Below are 5,597 nucleotides of genomic sequence, written 5' to 3'. Positions count from 1 at the left end.
CTCGTCCAACCACGTGTTTCGTAGATGTTAGCGACTTCGGCGCCCGAAAAAAAACCATTTGAAACCTGACACTTGGTTTCAAATTTCCCCACCCCACGCAGGCAAAGGTCAAATTCCCACTCCCCGGCACAGAGGATAGTCAAATGCCCGTGGTTTGCCAGGGGGGCGGGGTGGGGGGGAGGGGGGGATTTGATCGGCGCATTAGACCGATTGTTTTCTTGCGTCCTCATAGCTCATAGCTTTCATCGTCATCCTAGATTAGACTCTCTGTTGGAGCGTAAGCACAGGACGACGATGAAGGCAATTCAAGCAACGCTACAAATTAATAGGCTTAATGAACCAAAACAAGCGCTACTTATAAACAATACATACGGTCTTTGCAGAAAATTGCTCGACCTTATTTTTTCCAACATGCACTCGAAATTAGGGGACTACTTGTACAAATAACTACTTGTCTAATAACTTGCCTTGGATCTGCCAAAACTGAAATCATATTTACTGCATGAAAATAATGAAAGTAATTTTGCCCGGGGCAATTACCAAAATTAATGAAAAGTGCCCTCTGTCTCAGCCAATCAGGATTTAGTGATTTTGCCCTCTATGTTTATTTGCCGACACCTGTGCATCTAGCCATCAGAGGAGCAATATCACGTTCGATTATCCGCTCATTAGCAAAACGCAAATAAGGTCTTTTATTATAAATACACAGGCGATTATACAAAATCGCGCGCTCTCATTGGCTCGCTATCTCGGATTATCAGCCGATAATCACCTCGACGGACAAAATGGCTGCCAGTAGTCGTTTTGCCACTGTAAGTGAAGATGATTTCGCGTTGAAATGTTTTTTTTTTTTTCTCTTTTTTGAAATAATCACCTGTGTATTTATACTAAAACAATTATTCGCCTCAGGCTCAGTGATTATCGTGAATATTCACCTCGACTTCGTCTCGGTGAATATATACATCTTATTCAATGGTTTAACATATAATACGCGCGGATATTTTGCGAGTTGCGTAGTATTTTTCCGAGTCCCGCAGGGGCGAGGAAAAATACCAACAATGAGCAAAATGTCCGCGTGAATTATATGTTAAACCATCGAATAAGAGATCTATTATTCCACTATACAAAAAGTTGTTATTTTGCTTTAATTTTATTTGGTAAGAGTGTTTCTAAAAAAATGCATCATCTGTCCTTCAGGGCGCTTGCGAACGATATAAACGGCACAGAAAGCCAGTCAAATCACAGGCTCCCCAAGCTGAAAATACGTGGTGTATGCGACAGTTTGTGTATATAGAGAATTGTATGGGAAAATCACCGATCGTAAAAAAACTGTGTAAATAACTATCTCATTTGAAATAAAGTTTTCCTACCTCAAATGTGTGACGAACTTGTCTCTTTTGCCGAGTTTCGAGCCATTCTGACGCTGTTTAGTGAAGTGATCCGGAAGGCCGTTACTGAAATAATAGGAAGGCCGGTAATTCCATCCATCGCCGGCCAGACCTCACTCCACAAATCGTTTTCTCCTCAACAGGAAAAGTCCCGAATCACAATACAAACAACAGTTCCATAAAGCCCAATAAATTTCACTCCAAATACGTGTGTTTCGGCGGCCGAAAGACTCGTGACGAACGAAAACTTGCCTTAAAATTCACCTTTTCGGCTTTGCTCAGAGGCTTGTGACCGGGCAGTCAACAACGGAAACTCGCAAGCTGGTTTCACCCTCAACTCTGATTGGTCCATTTGAATTTGACCGCGCGCTAGCAACACGACCCTCCAATCAGAGTTCAGGGTGAAACCTACCCATTGACTGTAGTGCACCAACAAAGGAGGAGATTCAAAATGCTATCAAGCAGCTGGGAAATGGTAAGGCTGCGGGACCTGACAACATCCCAGCAGAGGCACTGAAGGTTGACATCAGGACAAACGTGGAGCTGCTCTTAGACTACCTTCTTTTCAATAAGATCTGGGAAGAGGAGCGGGTACCAACAGAGTAAAAGGAGGGTTACCTCATCAAACTCCCCCAAAAAAGGTGATCTCAGCTCCTGCTCCAATTACAGAGGTATAACACTGCTGTCCATTCCGGGAAAGGTGATTAATCGAGTCATGCTGAATAGGATGAAAGATTCCACAGACCCACAGCTTCTCGAGTAGCAAGCTGGTTTCCGTAAGAATAGGTCTTGCACCGACCAAATCGCCACGCTGCGTATCATCCTGGAGCAGTCCCTGGAGTGGAATTCACCTATTTATATCAATTTTGTGGACTATGAAAAAGCATTTGACAGCGTGGACCGGCAGACCCTCTGGAAGCTACTGAGACACTACGGAATACCGGAGAAAATAGCCAATATCATCAGAAACTCGTAGGAAGGGATGACCTGCAGGGTGCTCATGGACGGCAACTCACTGATGCCTTTGAGGTAAGAACTGGAGTGAGGCAAGGGTGCCTGCTATCGCCAGTTATGTTTCTTCTGACGATGGACTGGGTAATGAAGACATCTACAGCCCAAGGGTGAAATGGCATCCAGTGGACACTTTGGAGGCAGTTGGATGACCTGGACTATGCTGACGACCTGGCCCTTCTTTCGCACACGCGACATCAGATGCAGGAAAAGACCATAACTGTTGCCGACGTCTCAGCACGTTTGGGCAAGACTAAAGTCCTGAAGGTCAACACGGTCACAGATACTCCCATTATGCTGGAAGGTGAAGCGCTGAATAAGGTGGAGAGCTTCACTTACCTAGGCAGCATCGTAGATAACACCGGGGGGACAGAAGCTGATGTAAGAGCGAGAGCAGCTTTCCAACAGCTGAAGAATGTTTGGAAATCATCACTTCTCGGTACCAGCACTAAAATCAGGATTTTTACCACCATTGTGAAGCCTGTTTTGCTCTATGGAGCCGAAATCTGGAGAACCACCGTCGCCGCTATGAAAATAATCCAGACTTTCATTAACACCCGCCTCAGAAGGATTCTTAAGATACGCTGGAAATCATCAGCAACCAAGATCTGTGGAAACGAACGAGACCGCAGCCTATAGAAGTTGACATCCTTCAAAGACGCTGGAAGTGGATCGGTCACACCCTTCGAAAGTCCTCATCTAACATCACAAGGCAAGCTCTCACCTGCAACCTTCAGGGGAAAAGGAAGAGGGGCCGACCAAGAAACTCGTGGCGCCGTGACCTAGAGGCAGACATGAGGAGAAATGGCTACACGTGGTGAGAACCGCAACGATTGGCCCAGGACCGTGATGAATGGAGGGTGCTTATTGGTGGCCTTTGCCCCAGACGGGGCTACAGGCAATAATGATGATGAACTTTGCAAAATGAGGGGTGGTCCATAGGGGCAGTCCATGGACCGGGTCATGAAAGGTGGTTAATTACAATTAAGATAACTTAGACAATGTGTCACTGAGTATGACTAATCAAAGTAACTAGTAATAAACTAGATATCAATAATACATAAATTGGTCACTGATATTATTGGTTGCAATAGAGTTCGTGCCGAAAGTAATTTGGTCGATGGGTTTAGAGAAGTTCTTAATGCTAGCCTTGAAAGAGGAATAGCTAGGCTTGGACTTTACCTGGCTAGGTAAGCAGTTCCAAACAATGCTAGCACGATGAGTGAAAGAATCATGTGAGGCTTTGGATTTAGAAAACACAAGTTCCAATCTTAAATGATCTCTTAAATTGTGTGAAGTTTCGTGCTCTGTAAATTTAACAAATTTATGTTAGTTTTTCATGCGTCTGTCCTGTTATTGATCATGAATTTCGTCATAACATTGTCAAAGTAGCAGACAAATGTTGCCGCAGACTACTTTGACAATGTTATGACGAAATTCATTGTCAATAACAGGACAGACGCATGAAAAACTAACTTGATCAATTTGTTTTTTACAACAACAAAAAGGCAGAGGTGTCAAAATTAAGTCAAAACACGATAAGAACGCGAGACAAAAATGCGAGAAACTTCAATCTGACGCGAGAAACATCGCGTCATCATCGCATAAATTATAAATTCATGCATCTGTCCGCTTATTGACAATAAAAGTTAGCTAATGAGCGCACTAGAATTTTGCAGTTATTGTAAAAAAATTGTTTATGTCATCAGGTGCTAAGTGGGTGTCAAATTACTCCTTATTTTTGGGCGCAAAGGTTTCAGCATTAATTTATGATTTCACATTGCCATGGCAACTTTTTCTACAGTGGCAAAATGGTGTCTGGAGGCTTCACGCGCCTACAGGCGCGATGAGAATCACCATTTGATTATCGATACAAATTAAACAAACTTACACGACGCAAAAATTAAGCGTGTTTAGGGAACATTTGTATTCTAGCGAAGGAGACAACGACATTTGTATCTAGCCAACAGGTGGGCTGGAAAATGAGCGACAAATCGACATTAGAACCTCCCGGCTTGGAAGGCCTCACCACTTGATTAGCGATACAAACAAAATTAGAGGACGCAAAAATTAAGCACGTTTAAGGAACATTTGTATTCTAGCGAAAAAGAAACAGCGACATTTGTCTCTTGCCAAAGAGGCGACAGGTGGGCTGGAAAATGAGCGACAAAGCGACATTAGAAGCTCCCGGCTTGGAAGGCTTCACCATTTGATTAGCGATACAAATTAAACAAAATTACAGTACGCAAAAATTAAGCGCGTTTAGGGAACATTTGTATTCTAGCGAAAGAGACAGCGACATTTGTATCTAGCCAAAAAGGCGACAGGTAGGCTGGAAAATGAGCGACAAATCGACATTAGAACCTAACGGCTTGGAAGGCCTCACCATTTGATTAGCGATACAAATTAAACAAAATTACAGTACGTAAAAATTAAGCACGTTTAAGGAACATTTGTATTCTGGCGAAAAAGAGACAGCGACATTTGTCTCTAGCCAAATAGGCGACAGGTGTGCTGGAAAATGAGCGAGAAAGCGACATCAGAGCCCTCCTTGGAAGGCTTTGGTGTGTAATTTTATTGAATCACTTATTTGGTGAACTTACGTTTTGTCTTTGTATTAGAGAAGAAAAACAGCTACACATGGTTTACATTGTTTAATATTCTATTCAGACGTTTTTGCCAGCTGACTAAAATGGCAGATTTCCGTGATCTTAAAGGTTATTTTAAAGTTATTTGCCGGTAAATATAAACCTATAAGGATGGCAATATCTTTATTAATTTAACCAAAGATTAGGTCTAGTGGTTTGACATCCAATTCCATCTTGAATGAATAGTTTACGAAAGATTATTTCAATCCAGCCCAACAAGAAAGCGCTGCCCCAACTTTAATTCAGCCAGTTTGAAGATTTTTAAACGGGTACGAAAAGAGTTCTCATGATCTTAAAAGCGGAAAAAATAAGCATCTTCCTGGCAAATTTCAGCGAAAACATAGGCAAACAGAGGCATATCAACCGCGCGGGACTGATACTTACTAAACCCCGGTCCGGGGCCCGTTTCTCAAAAGTCCCGAAACTTTACGGGCCGTTATCGGGTCTCACAATTCCTTTTGTATCTCAAGAAAGGAGAGGATTTAATTTGTCAAACTTCACAGTTATTTTTCTTTTTGTTGCCGTAAATACATGTTAAAAGATCGGTTTT

General features: G+C 42.6%; 1 protein-coding gene across 1 annotated transcript in view; it reads right to left on the bottom strand.

Moving 5' to 3' along the window:
- Nucleotides 1-5,073: 5,073 nt before the first annotated feature.
- Nucleotides 5,074-5,597, bottom strand: part of LOC138011225 (octopamine receptor beta-2R-like) — a 1,690-nt gene continuing 1,166 nt past the window's right edge. Inside the window, exon 1 of the mRNA XM_068858182.1 lies at nt 5,074-5,597. This exon is cut by the window's right edge and continues 1,166 nt beyond it. The gene's annotated coding sequence lies outside the window, so the exon portion shown is untranslated.

The sequence above is a fragment of the Montipora foliosa genome, chromosome 7, assembly GCF_036669935.1.
Source record: "Montipora foliosa isolate CH-2021 chromosome 7, ASM3666993v2, whole genome shotgun sequence".
NCBI classification, from domain to species: Eukaryota; Metazoa; Cnidaria; class Anthozoa; order Scleractinia; family Acroporidae; genus Montipora; species Montipora foliosa.
This window is presented reverse-complemented; position numbering and strand designations above follow the sequence as displayed.